A 25,528-nucleotide genomic window follows, 5' to 3' on the forward strand; every position below is an offset into this window, starting at 1 on the left:
TATATAAAATCTTGTCAAAAGTGAGGAGGACCTGGAGTGTTTGCTACAGAAGGTCAAGGACTGTAGTCTTCAATACAAATTGAAGCTTAACATCAAGAAGACAAAGATTCTCACCACTGGGACAATTGGCAGCACCATGATAGATGGAGAAGAGATTGAGGTTATTAACAATTTCAGTTTGTTTGTCTCCACAATCAACACTCTTGGCACCAGCTGTCAGGAAATCAAAAGACAAATTGCATTGGAAGTCTGCTGTCAGGGACCTCTCCAAAGTGCTAAAGAGAAACAATGTCAGTGTAGAGACCAAGGTGCACTTGATCCAGGTCATGGTCTTCTCAATTACTTACTGTGCATCACAGAGCAGGGCAATGACTAAGGATGCCAGAAGAAGAATTGATGCCTTAGAGTTGTGGTGCTGGAGAACAGTCTTGAACATACCATGGACCGCCAAGAGAACAAACAGGTCTGTCTTGAAGAGGGTGAAATCAAGTTTCTCCTTGGAGGCAAAGATTTGTTTTTTAGAATTTTTTTAAATTTTAATTGTGATTTTAATGAAAGTTTATAGAAAAGTTAGATTTTCATTCATTTATTGCTGCACATTTTTACCCCCCCTTTCCCCACCCCAGGTTCACTTTTTTTAAAAAAAAAATTTCATTCATTGTTGTGCAATTAGCTCTCCCTCCAGTCCTCTTTGCAATTTACCTCTTACTCTGGGCTGTCAAGGATTTTGAAGCTCTGTCTCACCTACTTTGGACACATGGCAAGGAGGGACCTGTCCTTAGAGAAGGATTTCATGCTTGGAATGGTGGAAGGATAGTGCAAGAGAGGAGGACCCTGGAGGAGACGGACTGATATGATAACTGAGGCAATAGGATTAGGTGTGTTGGAGTCAATGAGACTGGCTCATGATAGTGTTGCAGGTGACTTGATGGCACATAACTATATATCCTCTCTTGGAGGAGATATATATATATACTTTTATCTACCTACCTATATACCCTATGTCTCTAACTACCTTCCTGTTTATCTATTTACCTATCTTCCCACCTACTTACCTACCTACCTTCCTGCTGTGTCTTTCTATCTATGTATCCTCCTTCTTGTCTTTGTATCTTACCTATCTATGTATCCATCCATCCACCTATCAATCTCCCACCCTCTCTGTTTACCTACCTACCTGTTTCTTTTATATACATGATCCTAAAGAACATACAACATATCCATACATGGATACAATGTTGTTAGAACATTAATCACAGATTACCAAAGAGATATGCACAAACACATTCAAAGGTGCAAAAGTATATAACACACATTTCATATACACGCTGAGCCAGCATCTGTAAATCTTCCTATCTGTATGCCAGTGTGTGTTCACACGCATCCCTAAACTTGCTGGAAATAGAGACACACACGGGCCACTCTGTGCGTGTGCGCACGAGCATATGCATCTTCCACAGAGATCTACTCACAGACCCTGATTCACACAGAGCCTTCCAGAAATGCACAAACATCCCCACCTGCGTGCAGACAGGTACGCCTAGAATCCATCGTAGTATAAGAACACACAGCTGTGTGTGCACATGGAGAGAGACCTGTGTGCTCACACACACACAAACAGACTGGATGCACAAGTGCCTGCTCACAGGCACAGGACACACACACACACACACACACACACACACACACACACACACACACACTGTCCTTCAGCCAGCTTCTCTTCCTCTCTCCACAGGTCCCCACACAACCACAAACCAAAAGGTCAAGGCTACCACCTGTTTCACTTGCTCAGACCTGTACCGTTGTGAGCTCCTCCCCTGCCTGGAGGACAGGAACTACTGCCTTCAGAAGACTGTCATTACAGGTGAGCGCCTAGCGGGCAGGATGGAGGTGAGGAGGGGCAGAATGGGGGCTGCGGGCACAGGAAGACCTCTGTGGGATATTGCTGCCATTGTTGTAGCCCAAGGTGAAGTAGATCTATCTTCCTGCCTACATCTATGTATGTATGTATCCTTCTACCCACTTATTCAGCTTATGTCTGAAGCTTCCTTGGCTTCTATGATTCCAAACACGTCAGCTGCTGAAAATTCCTTATGCTATGACCAGTGTCTCTTAAATTTAGTGGTAATGTTTCCCAAGCGAAGGTGATGTGTCCTGTGGATCTGGTGTGTAGATAGTTTTTTTCTCTTGTTATGCATCAGAGAGTTGGACAATGACTAGGGAGGATAGAAGGAAATTGATGCCTTTGAGCTGTGGTGCTGGAGAAGAGTGGTCAGGGTATCACGGATTGCTAGGAAAACAAACAGAATCATCCTTGGGAGGGTTAACCTGGGCTGCTTCTTGGAGGCAAGGATTCTGAGGCTTTGTCTGACATACTTTGGACATGTTGTAAGGAGTCCTTGTAAGGTCCTTGGAGAGGGACATCATGCTTGGGAGGGTAGAGGGACGGCGCAGGAGGGGAAGGCCCTCTATGAGGTGGATTAATTCGGTGACTGGGGTAATCGGGATGGGTGTGTCAGAGGCAGTGTGATTGGCACGGGTCAGAGCAGGGCTTAGGGCTGTTGTACATATGGTCGCTACAAGTCACAAGCGACTCGATGGCACAGAACAACCCACTTATTTATCTATCTAGCTACCTACCTACCTACCTGCCTACGTACCTACCTGTCCTTTTCCTGGCCCTGGAGGACAGAGTTTGAGGTGCAGTATGTGTATGTGAGTTTAAAACCCAATGCCATGTTATTTATTACTGTCAAACTCAAACTCTCCAACACTCCAGAGCCTTGGTGCGCACTGGAAACCTTCGGACAGAAGGGAGGGCGGCCAGGAAGCTTCTTGAACTGTGCTTTTAAGAACAGCAGCAGCCTCTACATGCATCAGGGGGGCACCTCAGGCAGTAAGGGGACTTGGCATTAATTGCACAGAAGGAGACTGCCCATCTTTCTCCTGTGAAAAGCCAGCAGTGTGAGCCCACTGTCCTCCCCATGGGAGAGAAGTGGACAGTCTCTGCCTGTAAAGATTTACAGCCTCAGGAAGCCAATGAGTCACTGTGTGTTGAAAACTACTCCACAGAAGCGGGCGTGGTTTTGCTCAGGCAGCGTGAATGTCCGCAGGGACTGCGAACCAGTGGGACTTAGAGGCTTTGGAGGTTGGCGGCTCCTGGTGGCCTCTTCTCACTGGCTTTCTCTCCATGTCTCGCCAGCCTTGGGGAACGGGAACTCTGTCACCTGGAGAAACGGTTCCTGTGTGTCTTCTGAGGAGTGCAAGTTGAGCCACTCCATCTCGGCCTTGACCTTCAATGCTGGCTTTGGCTTCTGGGTCAATGCCACCTGTTGTCAAGGCGACTGTCAGAAGCCTGCTCCTCTTGGTAAGCTGCCACCAGATAGCGGTCAATGGGCAGCTGGGGAGGTGGTGAGGACGTTGTCTGGGCAGTAAGAACCCTGCCCAGTTTCCCTTTCTCAACCAGCCTTTCTTGAGACACCCCGATCCCAGCTCAGTGGGAAACCCCATTAGAGTCACTTAAGGAAATCATGTAATGATTTGATTGAAACCTCATGAATTCACTGGGCGCCCTTGGAGGACTTGAGAATTCTTCCAGCTGATCCTCAACCTTCCTCATCCCTGGCCCGGCAGCCTCGCGCACCTTGAGCCAGTACCTATGTCCTACATGTTCTGGGGATCCCATGAGGCCCTGCAATGCTTCTTTCTATGTACATTGTCCCAGCGGGGAGACTGAGTGTGTCCACCTAGACCTGATAGCTGATCCAGGTAAGGGGAGCAGTGTGTGTGTGTGTGTGTGTGTGTGTGTCCCAGGTAAGGGGAGCAGTGTGTGTGTGTGTGTGTGTGTGTGTGTGTGTGTGTGTGTGGCAGGGGGTGGGGTGTGTGGGCACCCAGTGGTTTTGGAAACAGGAATGTCCCAGTTTGGAATCTTGCCTCTACCCTTCGTCCCCTGTGTGGCCCGAGGCAGCACACTTCATCCTGCTGAGCCTCAGGATCTCCTCTGGGCAATGGGGGTGTTGGCGGCACACTCTGCAGGGTCTTGTGAGCATGAATTGAACACAGACCAGTGAGAGGTGGGAGAATACAGGAAGCAGGAGCAGGACGCTGGGGCCAAGCCGTTGAGGTTCAAATTCTGGATCCACCGCTGTGACTGTGAGCTGGGTGACCTTGCACAGACGGCTTTGCCTCTCTGTGCCTTCACTTTCCATGAGAAAAGCTAAGAGACACACCGAGGTTGCGTGGGCACCTACTGTTACAGGCTGCCTCTACAGTAGCTTTTCAGAGGCTGTGAGCTGCACAGGAGCGGACTGTCCTTCTCCCTTCTGTAGAGCAGCTGGTGGATTTGAACCTCCACAGTGGTGCCTTCCTGGGTCAGCAGCACAGCACTCTACCCATTAGGCCACCAGAGAGCCCTTCATCTGAGAAAGAGAATACTAAAAATCTAACATACATGGGGGTTGTTTGGGAATTGCGTACTAGTACTTCAGTACAAACATAATGCAAGTCACTTAAAAAATTCTGGTAGCCACATTAAAAAAGGTAAAAAAAAGAGGATATGTACACCAGGTCCAGGCAAAATGAGACCATGAAAATACAGTGTTTCTGCTTGTTTTGAACTTTTAAAAACTGTAGAGATGGAAATAAGGAGAAAAGAGGAGTCTAAGAATCCATTATGGGGTCATCAGGCAACTCCAGTGGCTGATAATCTAGGCCTGGGGGATCTTGCCTGTCTTTTAAGATATTATTCTTTCCAAGTAACCTCAGATGTCACATCACTTACCCACCAGAGCTCCTTGTTACTGTTTTGTGCCGTCGAGTTGACTGTGACACACAGCGACTCTAAATTTAAGATAGCTTTGATGCCAGTGGCCATAAGTAAAGGGGTGCCTGCCAGATGCATGTGAAGCAGAACAGTGAAGGAGTCAGACATAACGCATCCCCAGGACCAGGACCCAAGAGTTCCTGATAAGTTTCGCAAGGTCTATGCAATTCCTGGAAAGCCTGTGTTTTGCAGTAAGTCTTTTTAGATTCTAAAATGTTAGGGAAGCTGGCAGGTTGCAAGAGGCTCTGATCTGGCAAAACATAAACAAGGTGACCACGTGGGGCAGGGCAGAGTTATTGGGAACATCACTTGGCTGGAGGAACTCTGAGGTCGAGGTTTGAGAATGGGGACACAGGCTGGTGGGTGGCCTGGGAGTGTGGGGTGGGCAGATGTGGACGTCTGTTCACACGTGTCTTCACGTCCCTCCTGTCACCCCGTCTCCACAGAGGGCAGGAACATGAGCGTGCGTGGCTGTGCCTCCCGCCACCTGTGTGACGCCCCACAGGGGACACAGCAGCTCCTGGAAGTGGCCGGTTACCGGCTGGCCAGCCGGCCACGCTGCAGCTCCAGCCAGCGTGCCACCATGGACTCCAGCTGCCTCCGGGCGGCTGCGCCTGGCCTCCGCATAGCCCTGCCACTGCTACTCGTGGCCCTGGGGACCACCACACTCTCCTGAGGTACCTGGCCTCCACCACCCTCTACCTCAGATCCCCTCCACTTGTTCTAGATGTCCCTAGAGGGAGCACTGGACACCCCAACCCTGATCTTCCAATAAGTCATTCCTGGGGGTTCAAAGTCTCTAGTAGACAAAGTCTGGAACCAGGAATGAGCCATCTCCCTCAGATTAGGGCTTCCCAAAGGCCAGGCCTCCTCCTTTAGACTGTGTGAATCCTCTCCTCAGGTTAAGGCCACCCACCCACTCAGCTGAGGCCAGGCCTCTGTTTCCACCCTCAGAGTATAGCCTTCTCCAGGGCCAGACCCTCAGATGAGGCCTGTTCTGCCTCAGTGATATCTGTGCATAGCCATCAGGCCAAGGCACCCCAAAGACTAAGTCCTCCTCCTCAGGCTAGATGACCCCCAACACCAGGCTACTCCCTCAGACCAGGGCTCTGTCTCTTCTCTCCGACACTGATGCCCCCTCTTCCTGTTTTTTTTTTCTTTACCCACCACCTTCTAGTCAGTTCTGACCCAGAGTCAACCGCCATTGGGTTTTTGAGGCTGTAAATCTTAATGGCAAGAGACAGCCTCAGTGTCCTCAGCCAAGACTATTCAGTTAGCAGCCCCATACATTACCTATTATCCACCACGTCTCCTTTTCTTGCTAAGGTCTAGCATAATCCTGAGGCTTGTGGACCAAACACCCCCCTGCTGAGGCTTTTAAAGTGACCCATCCCTGGAGCTCTGGTGGCCTAGTGGCAAAGAGCTGCAACTACAATCCCAGAAGTGCACAGTTTGAATCCACCAGATGCTCTGCCGGGGAAGGAGGGACAATCTCCTCCTGTACCAGTCAGATCTGATTTGACAGTACACACACAAAAATAATAAAATTTAAAAAAAATAAATAAAGTGACCCATCCCACTCCCAGCTGGGTCAGAATGGGTAGAGGGCTTGGATGAGGTGAAATCACACTTCTGTCTGTATTCATACTTTTTGCCACCCAGCCAGCTGTAATCTAAGCTAAAATGAATGATTTATCCCACAATGCCAAATGGTTTGGGTTTCCTTTTTTATTTTTCAAAGTACAGTCCCCAACAGGGAGGCCTGAGGAGATCAGGCCTCTGACAGGCTGGGGGCCTGCTAATGGCTCTGTCTGAAAGCCAAGTTGGACATTAAAATCAAAAGCTCAAGTCTGTAGGAGCTGCCCTTTCAGAGAGAGATAAATGGGAGGCATGTAATAAGGCAGAATTTCAGGGACCATGAACTTTCAGCTGAAAGTATCCCCTCAATTAACTGAATTGGAAAACAGTTCACTCATCTGAGGATGGACACCCTAAGTTAATGAGGGACTCCCCAACATAACATGGTGGCTGAGGCTAAAACTGCATCTGGAATCATAAGTAACCTCACATCAGGATATAACTTATTATTCCTGTAACTTCCCTTGGAGCCCAGAGACCATGACTTGGTGAACAGTTTCCTAGAACAAAACAATTTTGCTTGCTTTTGAGTTTTGTTTGCTGTTTAGGAAGAGAGACCAAACCAATGGGAGCCTGCGGCGGTTTCTCCAGAGGCTTTGGTAGCGGTCTGCGGGGTAGGGGCCAAGGACATGGACAGGGCCATGGGGGGGCTGCGGAGCTCAAGGAGGCAAAGCCGAGGACAAGGAGTTCCTGCCCAGCTGGGCTGTCTGATCAAAGATACGATGATCAAATCCTTGGAGGAGATTTATCTCTTCTCCCTGTCCATCAGGTAGTCTGAGATCATTCCTGGGGATACCCCTTAAGGGTGAGGTCTTGAAAATCATGCCTGTGCAGAAAGCAGACGTGTGCTGGCCAGCGGACCAGGTTCAAGGCTTTTGTCGCCATTGGAGACTATAATGGCCATGTTGGCTTGGGCGTCAAGTGCTCCAAGGAGGTGGCTACTGCCATCCATGGGGCCATTATCCTGGCCAAGCTCTCCATTGTCCCTGTGCCGTGTGGCTACTAGGGGAACAAGATTGGCAAGCCTCACACCGTTCCCTGCAAGGTGACTGGGCGCTCTGGCTCTGTGTTGGTGTGTCTGATCCCTGCACCCTGAGGCACTGGAATCGTCTCATCCCCTGTGCCCAAGAAGCTGTTGATGATGGCTGGAATTGACGACTGTTACACCTCAGCCAGGGGCTGCACAGCTACCCTGGGAAACTGCCAAGGTCACCTTTGATGCCATTGCCAAGACCTATAGCTACTTGAGCCTGGATTTCTGGAAAGAGACTGTTCACCAAGTGTCCCTACCAGGTATTCACTGACTATCTTGTAATGACCCACACCAGCGTCTCAGTGCAGAGGGTCCAGGCTCCAGCTGTGGCCACCACATAGTAGATTTTGTGTAACAAATAAAGTAAATTAAGTTAAAAAAATAATTAGATGTATCTTCTGAGCAATCATGCAAGATGAGTGGTTTGTTTGGTAATTTAATGATTACTTTGTAATTAAAAGAAAAACCAGAACAATTATGGAAACAAATATAATCTCCTACCAATCAGATGCACATTTTGTAACTGTGAACTAACAGTCAACCAATCACTGAATTTGTAAGTTCCTTGTATTTTCTTACTAAAAAAACTTCTCTACTCTGTCTCCTCTCTGTGTGTGTACCATCAAGTCGGATCTGACTTGGTACAGGAGGAAATTGTCCCTCCTTCTCCAGCAAAGCATATGGTGGAATTTGAACTGCACACCTCTGGGATTGCAGTACAGCTTCCTGCCACTAGACCACCAGAGCTCCCCTCTGTCTCCTCTCTGGATGACTTAATTCCTGATCTGCTGGACCCTGTGACTCCTAATTTGCAAATGGGTTTGCTTCTCAATAAAAGCACTTCTAATTCCCACACGTCTCTGACTTTTTGCTCAAAGATGCATCATGCATTTAGTCACTATTGAGTATTATGTACCATTCTAGACACTGAAGTCACAGGCACAGCAACACCGAAGTACCGGGCCAGACAGAGCTCATGTTTTGTTGTTGTTGTGAGATGCCACTGAGTCAAACCCAACTCATAGCAACCCAACGAGCAACAGCTCTGAACCCTGCCCTGGCCTGGCCTTCCTCACCGTCTCTGATACGCTCAAGCCCATTCTTCCCGCCACTGTGTCAATCCACCTTATTGAGAGTCTTCCTCACTTTCTCTGACCCTTCATTGCCCCGCATGATGTTTTTCCCATAGACTGGCCCTTCTTGATAATCTGCTCAAAGAATGTGAGATGAACTTTCAACACTCTGGTTGCACTTCCTGTAACACAAATCTATCTGTATATTTTTTGGCAGCCCATGGTATATTCAATTTTCTTCACCAATAACAAAGACATCGATTCTTAGTTGGTCTTCCTTATTTGCAGTCCAATGTTCAAATGCATTAGAAGCAACTGAAAAAGACATGGTTTGGATCAGGCACACCTTAGTCTTTAAACTGATATCCTTGCTCTTTAGTGTTTTGTGGAGGTCCCTAACAGGAGATTTTCCTGATGCCACACATCTTTTGATTTCTTAACTGATGCCAATACAGATGTTGACTGTGGATCCAAGCAAAATTAAGTGGTTGACAACTTCAGTTTTTCCTCTTTCTATCATAATGATGCCTATTGGTCCAGTGGTGAGGATTTTCGTCTCTTCTTGGTGTTGGAATGTAATCCATATTGAAGACTGTAGTCTTTGATCTCCTGAAGCAAGTTCTTCAAGTCCTCTTCAGTTTCTGCAAGCAAGGTTGTGTCATCTGCGTAACTCAGGTTGTTGATGTGTCCTCCTGATGCCACATTCATTTTCACCTTGTCCAGCTTCTCGAATTACTTGTTCAACAGATTAACTAGATATGGGGAAAGGATACAACCCTGACACATCCTTTACCTGATTTTAATCTGCATCCCAGTTCTGGTGTTGTTAAGTGCCATCATGCTGAGTATGTCTCAGTGACCCTATGAACAGCACACCTGAACCCTCTCCTACCCTGCATCAGCCTCACCAGCTCCAACACACTTGAGCCTCAGACACTATAAATCCAGCTGGTTGAGGTTCTTCCTCTGCTTCACGGACCCTCTGCTTCTCTAAGCATGATATCCCTTTCCAAGGAATGGTCTCTCCTATCAACAAGCCAAAGCAGCACTTGGGTTGCATGTCCTCTGAGACACATCTGTTTGTTCTGTTGGCAGCTCATGGGATGTTCCAGGCATAAAAACAGTACATGCAAAGGCCCTGAGGCAAGAACAGTAAGATAATCTTGTTCTCTTATGTAATAAAAAGAATAGAAGGAGGAAGCACCCAGAGTTCATGAATCAAAGAGTCACCAAGACCATCTTTTGGCACTGCCACCTCTGTGTGTTGGCACTTGCAGGAAGATGGCAATGGTGTCATTGTGTCACGTGTTCACACAACTGCTCCCAAAGAAAGTGATGGCTTCTCACCCCACCTGCCGTTGAGGCCGGCACGCTGTTGTGAGGCTTCACAGACTGAGGGGACCTGTGACGGAAGGTCAGGCGATTTACTTTTAAAAACCTCCACTAAAAACTTTATGTATGCATCCCAGCATCATGAAAATCAGAGCAAAGGTTCAAGCTGCCAAGCGTTTCATTTTAGTTATATCCACACTCAGTGCTTGAGGAAGCGGCATACAAGAAGAAATGAAGAAGAAAAGGCATTGGGCCAACATGCAGCAAAGAACCGCTTTAAAGAGCTAGGGGTAAAGATGTCCTTTCTGTCTCTCCTCCTTTCACCATTTCCTTCTCTCTTTCTCTCCTTGACCTCTTCCCCCCACCTCCTTACTCCCTTCTTCCCACCTTCTATCTCAGGAGCCTCACAGAGAACCTCAGAGATAAGGGACTGCACTGGGCGACATGGTCAGAAAGGATGACATCAATATGTCTATAACATTTTCAGGCACTGTTTCACCAGAAATGTATTGTTTTTATGTCTCTGCAGTTATAGAAACACCCCCCCACACACACACACACACTTCCGTAAGCCCAGCTTCAAACTCAACTGAAGATCGCGTGAGGATCTGGAAAGACAAGGTCACGGTGGGCATCGTTCAATGGTGATTAATTGTATGAAATGTAATGAATGAGACGCCCAGTCACAATATGCTGATAAGGTGAATGGTTTCCTGCAACTGAAGGGTAGGAAACAAGGATGGATCGAACTGCAGAGTCAGAACCAACCCATAGCTGAGCCTCCAGCGAGACTCAAACCCTGTGCCTTCAGGACTGCAATGCCCCTTTTTTGCCACTAGGCCACCAGAGCACCCTAGTTTATATTGTATGCCAGTTCAAACAAAACCCACAAAAAAACCCAACAAACCATAAAGGGGAATCATTGAAACACAATGTATATTCACTTCTAAAGCAAACCAATATAAAATAAAAATTACAGAAACACCCCCAATACCACCGTTGCAGAATTGACTCACAGCCGGCCCTCCAGTGGGGTTTCAGAGCTGTAACTCACACAGGAAGAGACTTGTCCCCCTTTCCCCCAAGGAGCGACTGGAAGACTCGAACATGCTTGTTTCAGTTGGCAGCACAATTCCCACCCCCCTCCTCCCTTTATAAGGCGCGCACTTATATTCATCTGGTCTCAAGTCAGTGCACAGATAAAGCCCCAGCTGCCTCCACATCTCAGCCACCCCAGGGAGACCAAAAGCCTTCATAGTTCTAGAGTTGGGGGGAAGGGCAAGGGCCTCCAAAAAGTAGGGCCTCCAATGACTGAATACTGAAAAAAAAAACCCTAAAGAACAAGTATTAAGGTGGAAGATTTAAAACAAACAAACAAACAAAATAAAATTGGATTAGGTATAATTTACAGAAAAGTATGCTCCCTGCCACCCCTGTCCATGGTGGACTCGGGTCAGGGACGGGGCCCTTCTGCTTAGGCAGGAGCTTCCTGTCACATTGCCATGTTGCGATTATTTGGAATGACTATTTAAAAAAAGAGAACAATGTACAATCAAAGTCCTGGGCCACACTAGAGAATTGGGGGGATTCTCGCTCCACACCAACTGCTGTCACCCTCACCGTTCCAGTTTTTAAATCCTGAGTCAAGCACCAAAAAAAAAAAAAAAGAAAAAAAAGAAAAAAGTAACAAATAAAGCCATGCCAATTCTCATCTCTATTTTTTCTGTTCAAGTTAGGTTTGGTTTTTTTAATCAAGAAAGTGTGTAACGCAATTGCCTAAAAGCATTTGCGGTGGATGATGGAGGGGCCAGACCCGTTGTCCTGTTTCTTGCTGACCTTCATCCGCTGGAAGGTGGACCGGAGGCTAGGATGGAGCCGTCGATTTTCACGGAGGATCTGCTCTCAGGGGCGCGATGATCTTGACCTTCATCGTGCTGGGGGCCGGCGCTGTGATCTCCTTCTGCATCCTGCTGGGATGCCTGCGTTCAGTGGGAGCTCTTGGTGTAGAGGACCTAGCAGATGTCAACATCACACTTCACGATGGAGTTGAGGGGAGTTTCGTGGATGCCACAAGCCTCCAGGCCCAGGACGGAGGGCTGGAAGGGGGCCTGGGGCAGCGGAGAGCTCACTGCCCATGGCGCTGACCTGCCCCTCGGGCAGCTCCAAGCTCTTCTCCAAGGAGGAGAGGAAGCCGCTGGGACCATCTCCTGCTCCAAGTCCAGGGCAACCTAACAGAGTTTCTCCTGATGTCACGCACAACTTCCTGCCCGGCAGCGGTGGTGAAGCTGCATCCTCGCTCGGTGAGGATCTTCATGAGGTGGTCGGTCAGGTCCCTGCCAGCCAGGTTCAGACGCAGATGGCGTGGGGGAGGGTGTACCCCTCGTAGATGGGCACCGTGTGGGGGTGTGTGTACCCCTCGTAGATGGGCACCGTGTGAGGGTGTGGGGGAGAGTGTACCCCTCATAGATGGGCACCGTGTGGGAGTGTGGGGGACAGTGCACCCCTCGTAGATGGGCACCGTGTGGGGGAGGGTGTATCACTCGTAGATGAGCACTGTGTGGGGGAGGGCGTACCCCTCGTAGATGGGCACTGTGTGAGGGTGTGGGGGAGAGCATACCCCTCGTAGATGGGCACTGTGTGGGGGAGGGCGTACCCCTCGTAGAGGGGCACCGTGTGGGTGACCCCATGGCCGGAATCCACCACGATGCCCGTGGTCTGGCCAGAGGCAGATAGGGATAGCGGGGCCTGGACGGCGACGCACATGGCAGGGGTGTTGAAGGTCTGGAACATGATCTGGGTCATCTTCTCCCGGTTAGCCTTGGGGTTCAGAGGGGCCTCCGTCAGCAGCACAGGGGGCTCCTCAGGGGCCACACGCAGCTCGTTGTAGAAGGTGTGGTGCCAGATCTTCTCCATGTGTCCCAGCTGGTGACAATGCCTCGCTCAGCGGGGTACCTGAGGGTCAGGATGCCTCTCTTGCTCTGAGTTTGGTCCCTCACGTAGGAGTCCTTCTGGCCCAGGCCCACCATCACGCCCTGGTGCCGAGGGCACCCCACGATGGAGGGGAAGACAGCCTGGGGGGGCATCGCCCGCAAAACTGGCCTTGCACACGCAGAGCTGTTGTCGACCGAGCGCAGTGATGTCATCATCCATGGTGATATGGGGGTGGCGGATGAGAACCGGCGCAGTGACTGCGAAGGAGCCTGTGCTCCGGGGCAGACGAGGTCTCGGCTGTGGCAGCACAATTTCTTATCCACTAAGCCACCAGACTAAACCAACCAGGTTTATACCAAACAGGCTAAAATGCTAAGCTAATTACCTTCCCCCCATATTTCCCCCCTCCTCGTGTACCATCAAATCCGATCCAGCTGGTACAGGAGGACATTGCCCATCCTTCTCCAGTGGAGTATCTGGTGGATTTGAACGGCACACCTTCAGGATTGCAGTGCAGCTTCCTGCCACTATGCCACCAAAGCTCCCTTTGCTAATTAACTTTTAAAATAGTCCAATGTGCTTCATTGGAGAAATGATGAAAGTTATACAAGTGTTCAGGTCTTTCGTTCATAGGGTCACTATGAGTCGCCTACAGCTCAATGACACTTAGCAACAAGAACAATGTGCTTCAGTAACCAGGAGGCAGTCGTCAGAACAGAGCAAGGAGACATTGCATGTTCAAAATTGGGAAGGGGGTCCTCCAGGGATGTGTCCTGTCTCCATACCTTTTCAATCTCTATGCAGAACAGATCATCTTGGATGCTGGGCTGTACGAGGAGGAATGCGGCACCAGGATTGGGGGAAGATTCATCCACAACCTGTGTTATGCAGGTGACACAACCTTGCTTGCTAAAATTGAGGAGAACCTGAAGCACTTGGTGCAGAAGGTCAAGGACTGCGCCCTTCAATATGGATTGAAGCTCAACAAAGATTCTCACCACTGGGCAAACTGGCAGCATCATAATGGATGGTGCAGAGACTGAGATTGTTTTTTTTTTCTATAATTATATTTTATTAATTTTCATAAACATTTACAGAGATTTTGGGCTTCCACTCATTCATTGTTGCACTATTCTCTCTACCCTCCTCCCAGTTTGTTCTTGTCCAAATGCCACAGTGCTTGTCAAAGCCAGTTCTGATTAATCTTCTTTGTCAGTGTATCCTTTGCCATTCCCTATCACTCCTCCCTGAGAGAGACTTCACCCTGAGTCATAAGGAAAAGGGGACGGCGTATTCTCTTAGCTACTTCCTGCTGAAAAGGGACGCTGTGGGTTTCAGGGTGAAGATCTTCTCTCACTACTCTAAAGGGCCCCTTTGGAAGCAGGAAACACATCAACTATTATGGAGATTGATTTTGGAATTTAGATGCACTCTTATTGATTGTGCTTGGCTGTACATGTACATATCCTTGAAGATGTATCATGGGGGTGTTGCAACCTAGAAGACACAAATTTGACTAACAAGTTATAAGTACATGAGTCCAAAAATTATGGAAAAGTAAAAGAAAAGATTCTTTCATTGTTTTACAAACCCTCCCCCAGGTCCCCTCCACCATGCAGCCCTCGCTCTAGTCTCCTGTGATGACAGAAATACCCAGTTACATCTCTCTTTTAAACGGTGAGACTGAGATTGTTAACAGTTGTAGTTTGCTTGGCTCATAATCAACACTCTTGGTACCAGCAGCCAGGAAATCAAAGAGATGAATCACATTGGGAAAGACAGCTGTCAGCGACCTCTCCAAAGTACTAAAGAGCAATGACTTCAGGCTGGAGATTAAAGTGTGCCTGATTCAGGCCATAGTCTTTGCAATTGCGTGCTATGCATCAGAGAGCTGGACAATGGCTAGGAATGATACAGAATTGATGCCTTTGAGCTGTGGTGCTGGAGATGAGTATTGAATATACCATGGACTGCTTGGAGAACAAACAGGTTTGTCCTGGAGAGGGTGAAACCAGGCTGTTCCTTGGGGGCAAGGATTCTGAAGCTTCATCTGACATACTTTGGGTATGTTGAAATGAGGGACTGGTCCTTGGAGAGGGACATCATGTTTGGGAGGATGGAGGGACAGTGCAAGAGAGGAAGACCCTGGATGAGATTAATCGATTCAGTGGCTGGGGTAATCGCAGTAGGTGTGTCAGAAACAGTGAGGTTGGCACAGGATAGGGCAGGTTTTAGGGCTCTTGTACATAAGGTCACTATGAGTCGCAGGCGACTCAAAGGCACGTAACAACAGCAACGTGCTCCAGGGAGCTCTGGGGGCCTGGTGAGTGCTGCTAACCCCGAGGCTGTTCAGCCTGTGGTCTGAGTCCATCAGGGGCTCCACGCCTCTTCCAGGTGCAGTTTACAGCCTGGAAACCCTCCAAAGGATTGCCACGAACTGGAGCTGAATGTGTGCTTATTACTTATGGTGTTTCTACAGATCCTGATTTTATAAAGGTCTCTGACATTTTAACTACAATATTATGCTTGGAAAGATGGAGGATCAGCATAGGAGGGGAAGACCCTGGATAAGACAGATTGACACAGTGACCACGGTCATTACAATGGGGTAGATGTGTCAGCAATGGTGAGATTGGCTCAGGATAGAGCAGGGTTCAGAGCCTTTGTTCATAGGGTCACTATGACCTGTAGCCAACTCGACAGCACATAACAACAACAAGAACTGTGATAAGTAGTACTTGTGAACCTATAGCAGTAAGATTTTTATAGTGAAAATGTAACAATGAATGATTGAAAATCCTGTCTCTAAACTTTCATTAAAATTAATTTAAAAAAAGGTAAAAATATTTTTTATAATGAAGTAGTGATTAGAGAAAAAAAATAAGGCTTCCATTCAGTTCCTAATAATATAGCTAATAATGATGTAATTCAATGTAGAAGGATTTTACAAAACCATATTAGTATTCGTGTGATCTAACAAATATTGCATTTAAGCAATTTGTCTATTTTTATCACAAATTATCCTGATTAAAGTTTATAATAAACATTCCTGAGCATCTTGGATCCTCAGGAATGTTTATTATCTGCTTTACCTTAAATCATCGAATAGTCTGTGATAAATTGTTACATTGCTTTTTATTTGCGATAGTGACATTTTGCTTAAATGTAGTATTTGTTGAGTGGCATAGTCCATACTACATGTCTTTCCAGTAGTTCAAATCCACCTATGGCTACAAGGGAGGGGAAAAGGGCAATCTGTATTAAGATTCACAGCTTCAGAAACTCAATGGAGGGTGGCTATGAGTTGGTTTGGGTTTGTTGTTGCTGTTAGGTGCTGTTGAGTTGAGTATGATTCATAGGCACCCTATGAACAAGAGGTCTGAACCCTGTCATATCCTGTGCTATCCTTATCATCTCTGATGTAGTAGAGTCACTGCTGAAGTCACTGTGTCAATCTATCTCACTGGGGGTCTTCCTCGCTTTCGCTGACCCTCCATCTTTCCAAGCATGATGTCCCTTTCCAAGAAGTAGCCTTGCCTAGCTACAGGTCCAAAGTATGAAAGATGAGAATTCATCATCCTTGCCTCCAAGAAGCACCTTGACTACACTTTCTCCAAGATGTATCTATCATTCTTTTAGCAGTCCATGGGACATTCAGCACTTCTCTTCAACAGTACAACTAAAAGGCACCAATTAACCTATCAACCTTACTCATTGTCCAGTTATCTCATGTGTAGCAGGTGACTGAGAAGACTATGACATGAAGCAGACATACCTTAGTCCTCAAACTGACATCATTGCTCTTCAGTACCTTGGAGAGGTCCCTAACAACAAATTTGCCCAGTGCAGTGCATCTCCTGATTTCCTGACTGCTAGTACAAAGGATATTGATTGTGGAGCCAAGAAAGATGAAAATGACAGTTTCAGTTCTTTCTTCATCTATCATAAGGTTATGAGCGAGGTGGTGAGCATTTGTGGTGAGTTTTGTTTTCTTGATGTTGAGATGTAATCCATATTGAAGGCTGTAGTCCTTGATCTTCTGCAACAAGCTTTTCATAACCTCCTCACAGTAAGCAAGGTTGTGTCATCTTCATAGTGTTTGTTGTTGTGAAGTCTTCCTCCAACCCTGATGCCACATTCCTCTTCATAGAGTCCAACTTTACAAATTATTTACTCAGTATACAGATTGAGTAGGTATGGAGAAAGGATACAACATTGACCCACACCCATCCTGATTTTAAACCATGCAGAACAAGGAAACACTGAATGGTTCAAAATTAGGAAAGGTGTATGCCAAATATGGATCCATCTCCATACCTTTTCAATTTACATGCAGAACAGATCATCCACGAGGCTGGGCTCTATGAGGAGGAATGCGACATCAGGATTGGAGGAAGACTCATCAACAATCTGTGTTATGCAAATGACACAACCGTGATTGCTGAAACTGAGGAGGACCTGAGGCATTTGGTAGAGAAGCCAAGGACTGCAGCCTTTAATATGGATTGAAGCTTATTATCAAGAAAACAAAGATTCTCACCACTGGAGCAACTGGTAGCATTATGAAAGACGGTGAAGAAACTGTTTACAGCTTCAGCTTGCTTGGCTCCACAATCAATACTCTTGGCACCAGCAGTCAGGAAATCGAAAGACAAATTGCACTGGGAAAATCTGCTTTCAGGGACCTCTCCAGAGTACTGAAGAGCAATAATGTCAGTCTAGAGACCAAAGTGTGCTTGATCCAGGCCATGGTCTTCACAATTACTTGTTATGCATCAGAGAACTGGACAATTACAAAGGGGACAGAATTGATGCCTTTGAGTTGTGCTGGAAGAGTATTGAATATACCATGGACTGCTAAGAGAACAGGTCCATCCTGGAGAGGGTGAAACCAGACTGCTCCTTGGAGGTAAGGATTTTGAAGCTCCATCTGACATACTTTGAGCATGTTGCAAGGAGGGACCAGACCTTGGAGAAGGAGAGGGACAACGCAAGAGAGGAAGACTCTGGATGAGATAGATTGACTCAGTTTCTGGGGTACTGGGGGTAAGTGTGTCAGAGACAATGAAGTTGACTCAGGATGGAGCAGGGTTCAGAGCTTTTGTACACAGGGTCACTATGAGTCAGAGTTGACTCAATGGCACATAACAACAATGGTATTCCTTTGCTCTGTTTGGATGAGCCTCTTGGTTTTAGGTATTCATTTCCCATGAGCATAATTGAGTGTTCTTGGATTCCCATTCTTAATGTTAGCCATAATTTGCTATGATCCACACAGTCAAATGCCTTTGCATCGTCATAAAGCTCAAAGAGCCATTCTTCTGGTTTAGGAGGCTGCTCTGTGGTCTGGTGGTCTGTGGTGAGTTACTGCGTGGGGGACGTGGTGAGTCACTGCGTGGGGGACATCAGGCCGAGGGAAGCCATTCTTCATTGTGCTAAGATTTTTTTCTTTTCTTTGCTAATTATTATCATTATAACATTTCCACATTTTTTAAAAAATATGAGTGAAAGCTTAAAAATCATACTGGTTTTCCCTACATTTTGTTCTAGAACATTTCTTGTCATTGACAAATGCAGTTAATGAATCACAATGTCTAAACCCTTCATCCAACTCATGTGTTAAGTGCTTACTCCTCTGTCTCCCTCCCTTCTCATTCCTGTTTCCCCTCCAAGACTGACGAGGTGGTGCTATTGTGTGCCATCAAGTCGGAGTTGATCCCCAAGCAGGCTTTCAGAGGCTGTAAAATGACAGGGGGGGAATTCGCCCATCTTTCTTCCTCAAGGCAACTAGTAGATTTGAACCATGTGCCTTTCTGTTGGCAGCGAACCTTACCTGTTAGGCCACCTACTCTAAGCATGTAAGGTGTGGCTTGAAAGGGCAATGAGTGAATGAGTGATTGCCATTATTATTACGGGGCGTGGAAGGACTCTGTGAGCCATCTTGCTGGGGGTATTTTTCATTCCAGCCCCTCATTATTCCTGTTACTCCTTGGGACCCCCTGTGGAGGCCAGTGCAGAGTTGGTGTGGAGGGTGGAGAGTGGGGGTAGATGTCTTCATGATGAAGACAGGAGAAGTCGATGCCTGATGGGAGGCTCTGCTGATGGGGTCTGGATCCACTGCATCTTGGCTGAGCCCCAAACCCTGAGGCAGGTGCTCAGGAAATGTGTGCAGGCGGAAGTTATTCAGAGTTCTTGACCCAGAAATCTGCAGGGAGAGAGAGGGACATTCAGGCCAAGAGCAGAATGAAGTTGGCAACCTGGACAGGGAATTTCATTTTAATGGCCATTTCTAATTTCCCCTTGGGGCATAAATGGGAGTACACAATTCAAATTTTTCTAATTTATTATGTATTTACTTAAAATGTACAAGAACAAAGACTATTTGCCAGTCAGGTCCCTGGAGAGTGCAGATGGTTTAGGCTCAGCTCCTGTGAGCTCCAGTGGCCTAGCGGTAAAGTTTTGCATTCCCAACCAAAGGCAGAGGGTTCAAAGCCACCAGCTGCCCTGAGGGACAGAGTTGGGCAATCATCTCCTGTGAGACGTACAGCCACTTCACCATCTCGGAAAACCTGATTCAGGGTTAGCTATGACTTGGGATAATAAGTAAGTTCTCATTATTAACCAACACATTCGAAGTTCAAATCCACGCAATGACCCTTCAGAAGACAGACCTGACATTGGCTTCTCCCAAATTAGCCACGGTGGGAAATGACTTTATGTCCTTGGCTTGGTTTTAATATTTTTTTTTAATCACTTAGCTAAAACCAGAAAACATCAAAGAAACTGAAATCCCTCTCCCTGGTCACCTCCCCTTCCTAACTCCTTTCCTGAGATAACCTTCATCCTGAACAGAATATTTATAATTTAGCTCCATACTGTATTTTTTATTTTATTAATTTTAATGAACATTTACAGAGATTTTGGATTTTCATTAATTCATTGTTACACTTTTTTCTTTACCCCTCTCCCCCTAGTTCGCTCCTCTCTTTGCAAAACAAAAGATATTCTTCGTTGGTATACAATCCCCCCGCCCCCGCCCCACCTCCCCCACCTCAAACGCACTCCACTATGCAACCTTATGATTTTATTTTTTTAAATGTCTCTCATGTTTCTTTCCTGTGTGGCTCTCTCCTCTATCTGCCGACATACTCAATACTCTTTACATTATCTTCCAATTTAAATAATCCTGTATCTCTACCCACATATACACATACCTCAGAAAGACTGTCAAGTCAGTTCTAACTTACAGCGTCCCTTCACTGGTTTCCAAGGCTGTGAATCTTTCCCAGGAGCTGAGTGGAATACTCTGTAGTGTGTTTCTTTGCTAACCAAATGCTTAAGATCTGTTGTCACTAACCGCAATGAGATACCATCTCAGCCCTGCAGCACTGGAAGGTCTAACAGGACAGCGAGCAATGAATGTTGGAGAGGACGTGGAGAGATGGAATTCTCAAGCACTGTTGGTGGGACTGGAAAATGGTACAACCACTCTGCAAGGCAGTCTGGCGCTTCCTCAAAAAGCTGAACACAGAAATTCCATATGACTCAGCTATCCCGCTGCTATGAATATACCCCAAGGAAATCAGAACTGAGACACAAACGGAGACTTGTACGCCAATGTTCACAGCCGCTGTATTCACAATAGCAAGAACATGGAAACAGCTCAAATGTCCATCAATAAACGAATGGATTGAGAAATGGAGGGCCATTCACACAACGCAGTGCTCGGGAGCAATGATTTCGAAAAATATTATATAACACGGGTGAGGCTAGAGAGCATTTTGCTAATGTACTCAGTCTCATAAGGATAAACACTGCTTAAGACCATTACTGTAAAAATAGAAGGATAGTAAGATGAGTATAAATGTCCAAAGGGAAGGGAAGAGCAGATGAGGGTGGGGGGAATCATGAGTTGCAGAGTTTGGTGGGTGGAAGGAGGTGGTGAAGGAATTAAGAACTATCCAGTGGGACCTGGAAAAGACAGTGAAATAGTGGGTATATATCAATGGTGATTCATTTTATAAGACACTATATATGGGAATTATTGTATGAAACACAATGTGAATGAAGGAATATGTGGAATAGAATGTATATGAATTTAAAAAGCCCTTAAAAATAAAAAAAGGGGGGGTGGAAATTGGCTGTTGTGGATTACCATCAAGTTGGAACCAACTCCAGCAAGCTTTAAGAGGCTGTAAATCACACAGAAGGCGATTTGCCCATCTTTCCCCAGAGAAGCAGCGAGTGGATTAGTACCACCAGTCCCTAGGTTGGAAGTAGAACTCCTTAGCCACTAGGCCACGAGAGCACCCTGTTTCATATAAGCCTCAGAAACCCAATGAAGAGTTGCTATGAGTTGGAATAGACTGAGAAGCCATGAGGGTTTTGGAATCTTCACAGGACACTGCCCATCTTTCTCCTGCAGCACAGCTGGTGGATTCGAACTGCTGACCTTTTGTTCAGCAGCCCCATGCATTACATATTACACCACCAGAGCTCCTGTTACAGACACATATAGAAATTTTATTTTTGTCTTCCCATAATGGGCTATTAGCCACAGCTTCCTGAATGTCACTTGACAGCCCCTCGTGGAAGTCCTCCAAGCATCTGAGTCATCATTTTTATGGCTGCTTCAGTAATTACGGCGTGGATGTGCCAAAATTTTTTCAGTCATTATCCCACTGAGGGGAATTCATGCTGCTTCCCCTCTGCCCGTCTCCCACTCTGAGAGACTCAGCAGCCAACATCCTGAGTATTATTTGTTATTTTTCTTCATGGATTAAATTTTAAGAAAAGCTTAGAAGATCTTCTCTTTTAATGCATTTAGATGAAATGTGTAATGGAATAAAATAGAAAGTTCCAGTGAAAAGCAGGAAGTGTCAAACGTGGGAGTTCAAGGGGCAGCTGGGCTCGGAATGTTCTAGAGTGGCTTCAGGACCATCTCCACATCATCTCAGCTGTTAACAGATTTGTAGAGGCAAGTCAGGCACCGTGAAGGGAAGAAGAGTCAGAGAGGCCATGAAACTTTATTTGTCACTAAAGGTTTGGAAGCAGGAGTGGCACCCACTTCCTAAACCATATGCCTCTGAAAACTCTATGGACGTAGAGAAACGACGACAGTTACAGTACGGTGTTCAGGCCTTTTGCTCATAGGGTTGCTATGAGTTGTGCTCAACTCAACAGCATTTAACAATAACAGCTAAAGACTAAGGGCAAACCAGCCTCGGCTGCCTGAGATGAGAAGTAGATGGTGCCTGGCTACTGCTGCCAGCCTATTCTGGTTGGCGTCACAACAGATCCTGAAAGAGGGGCAGAAAACTGAGGATAGAACCTCAAGTTCTTGAAACAATCGACTTACCGGACTGGTTCAGACTCCTCAAGACGAGTGCCCTAAGATATTATTTAAACCTTGAACTGAAACAAGCCCTTTAAGGTCACCTTTTAGTTAAATAACAGAGCAGCTCACATAATAAAGAATCTCACCTGTGCAAGCTGTGCTCCCTTAAAACATCAAAAGTAGGGAACTCTGCTGGTCTAGTGAGTAAGGCATTGTGCTGCCAACCCAAAGGCACACAGTTCGAATCCACCAATTGCTCTGCTGGAGAAAGATGGAAGTCTCCTGTGTGATTTACAGCCTCTGAAAACCCACTGGAGGGTCAGCAATGAATCGATTCTGATTTAATAGCACATAATGACAGCAATGTAAAAGTGTCTTGTTAGTTACTCTTGTTTTTTTTTTTCTTGTTGTATACTGTCAAATTGGATCCAACTGGCACAGGAGGAGATTGTCCCTCCTTTCCCAGCAGAGCATCTGGTGGATTTGAACCACGTGCCTTTGGGACTGCAGACAACTGATTCTTTACTCTTGGCCACTCCCTGTGTCACAAAGGGTGCTGCACAGTAGGATGCTTTTGGCTGTCATTTAAAAGCAGCAGATTGCCAGGCCTTTCTTCAACAGCACCCCAGGAAAGTTCAAAGTCTTCAGGTCCTCAGTCAAAAGCAAACCACTTGTGCCACTTAGGGATGTAGGTTTATGGTACCAGAGACGAGAGGTCCAGCATGCAGGGCCACACGGGGGTGGCACCCAGAACGAGGTAGCTACACGTTGGCAATGTAGAAAAGGGCTTATGCGGGTAAGTGAGATGGGGCAGGTAGGTGTCACAGGTTTGCTAGGGATCGGGCATATTTTCATAACTCTGCAGCCTGATAGATGTCGGGGCTCTCACTATTTGTTGGGAGCCCAGAGAAGGGTGCTGAGTACCCTGCGGACGGCCAAGAAAGTCTGTCTTGGAAGAACTGCAATCAGGATGCTTCCTAGAGGCAAGGACGTGAAAACTTGTCTCACATGCTTTGGGCATGTTGTCGGGGGTGTGGGCAGTCCTTAGAAAAAGATACCACATTGGGAACTATGGGGGGGGGTCATCGGAAGAGGAAGACCCCCAGCCGCATGGACTGACACAGTGACTAACAGTGCGCTGGAGCCTATCAGACGGTGAGGCCGCTGCGCGGGAGGCAGGCTCAGATCTGCCGTGCGTGGGGCGGCTCTGGGTCTTGGTCCACTCGATGCACCTAAAAGAGCACTGTCATTAGTCACAGGGACCCTGCTGTTGCTGTACCGTCGAGTCGGAACTGACCCATAGCTGACCCTCCAGGGGGTCTGTCCATCCTCCCGATGCCTTCCGGATTGCAGCACAGCGTCTTGGCACTAGGCCACTAGTGATCCCTGGTAATATGTACTACATACAAAATTAAAATATACTTGTAGGTTTATGTGTAATATTTTCAACCCAGAAAGACAAAGAGAGATCAGAGTTACAAACTGATACTAAAAGGCCAAGGATGACAACTTCAGAAAAATGAGATGTTTCATTTATGTCAGAATTGACCCTCTACAAAATCATTGACACCAGATTCCATCGTAAGTCAGGGACTGCTGTGTTTCATTCCCCTATTTATCTGCACATAAATGATATAAAATCCTGTTTCCAGAAAGCACAAAATAAAACTTCTCAGTGATAAAGACTGAGTTTTCTTGGCACCGTTTTTCCGTGGTTATGGCACATGGAATTCTTCATCTTACAAGCAATGGAATCTGAGATTTGATAATATTCAGGATGAGGAGATATGGATGGAGGCATGTGATAATTTCATGTCTGTCTTTCTACCTTGGCCTCAGCACCTGGGGCTTAGGTCTGTCTTGAGGTTATCAGGTGGGAGAACAGAATTCTAGTCCCAGTTGAACTCATTTCTCTGAGTGATGTACTTAAAACAGTGGCTGGCCCATGCTAAGCATACAGCAAATGACATGAGCACCACTGTCAGCTGGTCTGCGTGGATGACCAGATGGGTTACCCTCATGTAAAATACTGAGAGTTAGATGGGGAATTACAATCACACTATAAAATGATCGACTTCTGGTTAAACTGAGATAAAACATTTCCAGGTTCCACTAATTGGCCTAAGTACATTTTTTGTCCTCTTTACAACCTTGACATAAGCCCTTTGCCCCACCTTGCTGGTGTCCTGACTCTATTCCTTTCTTGCTCCTTACCTGTGATATATGAGGACAGCCTGATCTTTGAGCACACGCCCTCACTCTATAGTCTCCCCCTCACTCTATAGTCTCCCCCTCTCCCGCGCAGCAGGCCGCCTCTGCATGCTGCAGTGCTCCCCAGTCAGTAAGTTTCCCCTGAACAATAATACATCAGTGCTGTTTGGCTCGACCCTGGACTAGGTTTTCAGCCTCTCTGCAAACACTTCCACTGAGGGGCTTCCGTTCTTGGGTTCGAACCTCCAGCCAGAAGTAGTCGTGGTGTTCACACCAGAACCTGTTCACCTTCAAGCTGGTAATGATCAGAATCAGCCCAAGGCAGATTCCACCTCCATCTTTTGCATGGATTCTGACACCAACCATGGTAGTCTTCACATCTCTTCTGGGCTTATTAATCCATTATGATGTTCACATGCAACTCACGGACCAAACTCACAGGAAAGTGGCTTATGAAGGAAACTGCCAATAGAGCTCACCAGAGATGAAGACAAGGAAGTGTACAGGGTCTCCCTGCTTCACTGCAGGCGTGCTTCGCCAGAGCCTCTCAACCGGACAGTCTCCCCTCAAGCTGAAGCATGGGCTTCCTGCCTTCTGTCACCACCAGCTCTGAATCAATGGTAATTAATGCTGTGGGAGAGGGATGGGCCATCTCCTTCCATGCGATTAACTGCCTGTGAAAACCCACTATAAAACAAAATGCCTATGAATGATTGTATGATTCGTACACTCCTGTAATTATTTTTTTACAATCTTGTAATTCTTCACACTTTTTTAACAAAGTAATTTAAAAAAAGAAATTAATTTTAAAAATTAAACATAAAACCAAAGTCTTACTAAGTCTAGAAGGTAAATACCAGAATGCACTCCGTTTCTAGATCAATCAACCAGACAAGATGAAAAAGGCATCACCCAGTGAGAAAGTTCAGAAGCAGGAAGAGTAAAGACAGGATGGAAGAATGAGTGTAAACAAGAACCACAGGGAGGGAGTGGGAAGAGCGCTGTTATGATGTAGGAGTTGTAACCCATGTTAAAAAATGACGTATGTATGATTGTGGCTGACTCTGAGAAGAATGGGAATCCCAGAACATTTAATTGTGCTAATACGAAACCTATACTTGGACCAAGAGGCAGTAGTTAGAACAGAG

The 25,528-nt window shown here is 46.6% G+C and overlaps 1 pseudogene; it reads right to left on the reverse strand.

Annotated features, from left to right (window-relative positions):
• Nucleotides 1–11,677: 11,677 nt before the first annotated feature.
• On the reverse strand, nucleotides 11,678–13,051 carry LOC102849869 (annotated as a pseudogene).
• Nucleotides 13,052–25,528: the final 12,477 nt, after the last annotated feature.

This window comes from Elephantulus edwardii, unplaced genomic scaffold (genome assembly GCF_000299155.1).
Source record: "Elephantulus edwardii isolate Elephantulus edwardi_28Jun2011 unplaced genomic scaffold, EleEdw1.0 scaffold00308, whole genome shotgun sequence".
Taxonomy (NCBI): domain Eukaryota; kingdom Metazoa; phylum Chordata; class Mammalia; order Macroscelidea; family Macroscelididae; genus Elephantulus; species Elephantulus edwardii.